Source organism: Sorex araneus, chromosome 4, assembly GCF_027595985.1.
Source record: "Sorex araneus isolate mSorAra2 chromosome 4, mSorAra2.pri, whole genome shotgun sequence".
NCBI lineage: Eukaryota > Metazoa > Chordata > Mammalia > Eulipotyphla > Soricidae > Sorex > Sorex araneus.
Window position 1 is genome coordinate 51326848 of NC_073305.1, and position 5758 is coordinate 51332605.

Here is a 5758-nt window from a genome sequence, read left to right on the forward strand (position 1 = left end):
TGAAATTTAGGAGGAAGCAGTGGGAGAGGTGAAAACACTTAGAACTGGTTTCTTGGTTTTCGAGACCCGGATTCAAGTGGTTGAAACTGTTCCTTGCAAACAGCCTTGGAGTGTGGTTTTCCCGCCAGGCAAGGAGGCTCTCATGGGAATCCACAGTGGCGTCCTCTCCCTCTGCTTAGCTCGGAACTGCCCCACGAGGCAGAGGTGGACACCGAGCCACTAGAGAAAGGAGAGGGTCTTGCTGACTTCTGCTCCTCCTCGGCAAAGGCCAGCCCGGAGAGGCATGTGGAAAAGGGGGGATGACAGACTGAAAGCAGACAGCCTCCCAGCCTCTGCAGAACCCAAAGCACAAAAGAAGCATGCAAGTTAGAAGAGCCCCCAGGGACAGAAGTAACCTCCATGCCAAAAATCCTTCCTTAAAGACTGCTGGGGATGGGGCAGGTAGAAAACACTTAACTTGGAGAAAAAACAGGGCTGAAAGCCTACTGAATTAATGAATGAATTAGCAGTCATTGAATTAATGAATAATTATCAGACTTTCCTCGGTAGGGGAGGATTTGTGGGGTGGAGGAGGGCATGGGGTTGAGGATTAAGACAATAATATAACGTCCATGTTCAGAGTGGTTATCTTCTACCTGTCCTGCACAAATTATATCCTCATCCCCATCACAGAGTCCCTGCAGTGGACTATGATGTGCCCCTTTAGAGGTGAGGAATAAAATGCTCAGAATGGTCAAGAAATGTGCTCAAATGTACCAGAACATTGTACTGGTGTTCCTGATGCCAAAGGTTCTCCTTGTCCACACTCAGCTCATTTTGCTTTGCAAGAAGGGGCATCTGCTGAGCTAGCTAAAGAGGGGTCTTGTGGAGTACTCAGGAAAGCATACCAGGCAGAAGTTGCCTCTGTGTTTGGTATCCCCTACTCAAAGCAGCTTTGTCCAGATTTTCTTTGCGTTTTTTTTTTTCATGCCCAATAGCATGAAAAAAAATGACACCTTCTCCTCCTCCAAATGGAACTTGATACTTCTAGATAGCAGAACACCAACTTCCAGTAATGTGGACTTGCTGAATAGGCGACTACACTCACTCACTCCAAGGACTCCCATCCCAACCCTTGTGCATGTGTCAGGGCATGAGGTCCAGAGAAAGCAAAAAGTTTGTTCAAAGTCACACAGCAAAGTGGTAGCCAGAGTGGAAGTAGATTCCAGTCAATGATAATCCTAGGGACTGATCAGAGTGCCCATGTCCAGGGTTCTCCTGGCCTTGGTTCAAGTGCAAGGGAGACTCCTCATAGTTGTACATGCACAAGTGAGCGATAATGAGCCAGAATAATAGTAAAGAGGTCTGGCACTTACCCTGCATATGGCTGACCTGTTTCATTTCCCAGCACCCCATAACCATAGAGCACCAGCAGGAGTGACCACTGAGCAAAGAACCATCCTGGTGAGCCCCAAGCACCACCAGGTGTGGCCCCCAAACAAAAATAACCAAGAGTGAGATCTTAAAGAAGCCCTACAGTGGCCTCACCCTGAACACCAAGAGAGTAACTAAACTGGAAATGGAATGTGGGTTTGCTAGCATCCAAATAGTTTCTTTCCTCTTCCTAGAGGTGCGGAGCTAGGATTCCTGAGCTTTATAGCACCCCTTTCTCATGCTCACCTTCCCAGACTAAGAGGAAGGATGGCAGAAATCAGAGAGACCTGGCCTTGCTTCTCATTGGCTCTGCAGTACAGGGTGGGAGAATTTCCTGGGGCTTCCCTTCAGTAAAACTGGCCGAGTCTTCCCTGTTAGCATCAGATGCATGGGATGAAGGGCATTTAAGACACATCTAAACCACGCAGCACTTTTCCATGCTTCCGAACAGAGAGCATTTCAGATAAATCTGTTTGGGAATTTTGGAACTGTGTTATGACATTCACAGGGCCTATTTCTTCCACTTTAAAGATGAGGCCTCTTAAACTAGTGGAAACTCCCTGGCTCACCCAGGGGTGGGGGCCACAGGGAAGCAGAATAGAGTGGCCATGATGAGGATGGGTGGGTAAATACTCAGTAGCAGAATCTGCTCTGCAAATAGTGAGTAGTCCCCACTATCCCTGCTCCCACTTTGAGGCCAGAGAAATAGTATAGTGGGCAGGGAGCTTGCTTTGCACTGCTAACTCATATTTAATCTCTATGGTCCTCTGAGAATGGCCAGGAGGGATCCCCAAGTGCAGAGCCAGGAGTAAGCCCTGAGTGCCACTGGATGTACCAAAAACAAACAAATAGGAGGTCCCTGTCATGTCTGTGACTGTCTAAGACATGGGAAAGTTTGTCACAGTGTTTCCCAAGAACAGGGGAGTAATTGGAGTGTCTGAGCTGAGACTAATTCCACCCTCTGCTTCCCCAGACTCCACCCAACCAGGAAACTTCAGCAGCTTTCTCCAAGGAAGCACCCTGCAGTTTGCTGAATTAGGGAAGGTCCTAAGTCCTTGAAAGCAATAATGGACGCGTGGCTGGCCTGTCCCTATGCCAGTGAATGCCGCCACAACTATCATCATCCTGACTATTGCTGTTCCATGCCAGGCCCTTTCATTTATTTTTTGATTGATTTTTCTGTCATTCTATAATGTCATAGTCTCAGGTTACACAAAACAATCCATGTAGCTCAGAGAGGGGAAGTAACTGCCCCAGGAACACACAGCCAATAAAAGTAAAGCTTGGATCTAGGTTTTCTTGAAATTTTTTTCATCCTACCTCTGCACCATCTCATGGTGGATTGCTAGAGATGAGAGTGAATACCCTACATGAAAGATGAAGTCTGTTTTGTTTTTGTTTTTGTTTTGCTTTTTGGGTCACACCCTGCAATGCTCAGGGGTTACACCTGGCTTTGCACTCAGGAATTACTCCTGGCGGCGCTTGGGGGACCATATGGGATGCCGGGGATCGAACCCGGGTTGGCCGCGTGCAAGGCAAACGCCCTACCCGCTGTGCTATCGCTCCGGCCCCCAAGATGAAGTCTGTTAATCCACCTCTTTGCTTCTGAGCTGTGCTGAAGCTCACTTTAACACACAGAACACAGGCAGAGTCATAGAACATGATTCTGCATTCAGGCCTCAAGAGACCTTGAAGCCCCCATTTCCACCTTCATGGGATGTGGAGCCATAATGTGAAAGATCCCAGGCTAGTCCCTCTAAGAGACCACATCGAGAGCAAGGCTGGCCCACAGCCAAATGCAGCCACTGAGGTATGAGTGAGGCATCTCGGGCTCTTCCACCCCTACGACTGTCTGCCACGTCACAAAGACAGTCTCCCATGAACCCTGCCCAAATGCTGAGTTCACAGAATCCAGCCCCCAGGAGAGATGTAGGAAACCCTCCTTCTTCCTCATGTCTAAGTGGCAAAGCTATAAATAAGTTGGAAGGGTCCCTCCAGAAAAAAACGTAATGAAAAGGAAACCAGTGTCTCAGACTTGCCCAAGTTCCACACTAATGAAGTCAGAAAAGCAGGAAAAGGCTCCACCTTTACTCATGAGGCCTCTTTTTCCTAGATGGTTGGGGGCGACCCAAGCTGACGGGTGGAAGAGGCCTCTGATAATAAATGCGGAAGAGTCAGTGCTGGTCAATGCCTCACAGATGGTGGAGTTCCAAGGGGAAGTGTATGCTTCTTAGGAGCCAGTGGCCCTTGGCAGTGGGGTACAAAGACACCCCTTCTTGGCCCAGGAATCTGCCTATGGAATTCCCATTGTGTGCAGGGTCTCCACGACAGGACTGGATCCTGACTGGGGGCCTAGGAGAAGAGAGGCAGAGTGCTATGTAAAAGTGTTTCTCCACCAAGGGCCACAGAGCCTCTGTGAGTCCCCAGGATGTGACAATGTGGGACCATGTGAAAATTGTGTATATGAGGGATCACAGCACAGAGGTAGAGGGCCAACTGGAAAGATGGGGTGCCAGAGGAAGGAAGGTCAGAAAGGGACCAGGGTCAGACAGAAATGGACTGACATCGAATGATCAAAGTGCTGAACCAAACTCCTCTGCTTAATCCCCTCGGAAAGAGATCATTTAATCACACGAACACTGAGGGAGCATCTTTGGCAGGTGAAAACCAACCGGGGATTCTTCCACATCATGTCTCCCCCAGGCACGAGCACTTCAGATCCCTCTGCTTCTGACTGAGGAGGGAGGAAGGAAATGGAGAATTCACACCAACTTGTCTGAAACCTCAGCTTCCAGAGGAACGTCCACCACTTCTGTCTGCTTTCCGTGCGTAGAAAGTAGTCCTTTGGCCACATCTGGTGCAAGCAAGCCTGGGAAATGGGGCTTGACCTGGGTCACCTCCTACCACATCCAATCTCGGTAAATAAAGAGCATGAATTTTGGGTGGACCTGTGGCCACTTGGGTCTGATTTAATCTCTGCAAACTTCCATTTCTTCCTTTATAATGTGAAAACATCACCTCAGAAGATTCTAAAAGTCTAGCATAAATTGGTTGCAAAAATTCTTTTAAATCCCTCTATCAAATACCAGATATAAACAAATGTCAAATATTATGTTTCTATTCCACTTTTTATTATTTTCTGTTTGTGGAGGGGGTCACACCTGACTGCTCAAGGATTTACTCCTGGCTCTTCACTCAGGGATCCCTCCTGGAATACTCTGAGCTGAGCCTATAATCTGGATTGGCTGTATGCAAAGCAATCCCCCTACCCACTCTACCAACTCTCTATCCTATTCCCCACTATTATATTAAAAAAAGAAAAAAAGACTAGAAATGCAATTTTTTTCTAAAGTGATCGAACACATCTGTTTTTTCAGAAGTTCCCATTTCCTCCTTTTGCTTTTTGCATCTCTCTCTTGGCTTCTTTCTACCCTTCTCTGTCTACCCTCACTCTCTCTTTTCCAATTTGTGATCTCAGGATGCCTCAGAACTTTGTTTGTTTGTTTGTTTGTTTTGCTTTTTGGGTCATGCCTGGCTATGCTCATGGGTTACTCCTGGCTCATGCACTCAGGAATTACTCCTGGCGGTGCTTGGGGGACCATATGGGATGCTGGGAATCGAACCCGGGTCGGCCGCGTGCAAGGCAAATGCCCTACCCACTGTGCTATCTCTCCAGCCCCACCTCAGAACTTCTTTGAACACATTCTTACCCACCCTGCAACCCAGGCTATTATTTGTATACCTGTTTTATTTACCTATATACTTAATGTTACATAAAAATTTCTTGGGTCAAATGGGGTTATTACTTGAAAAAGTTTAAGAAGCAGAGTTAGGTGACACAGTTACTGCCCCCAAAACAGCTTTCTGGACTCCACTGCTTGTTACTGCAGGAGACTCTGTATACCACGTATCCAGGGGACCGGCTGGTCCCAATTTTTAAACCAGAAATCCAAACCTGAGAGAGGAAATAATAGTCTAAAGGTTAGCAGCTCATTTTGTGTCCTTTTTGAATGCTTTGTCCATCAAGCAAAACATATCTGGAATGCAGTGGAGACAGTCAAGAGCAGGTGGGCAAGTGTTCCCCAAAAGTTTGGGGTGCCTCTTGAGAATGGAGCTACCTGCTCTCGGCTATGCTCAGCATCACTGCCCATACTTCTTGGGCTGAGTCTTCAAGGACAGGACATCCTGCCTCACTAACATTTGTGAGCTCTTACAGTGTACTAGATCAGTGATTTGCAATTGCTGATTTAAGGAAAAGGGCTAGTCTGTATGGAGAAATTCCCTCCCAGTCAGTAAAACAAAAAACCTATTGCTCCTTAACCTATTGCATTTTAATACTTTTCTG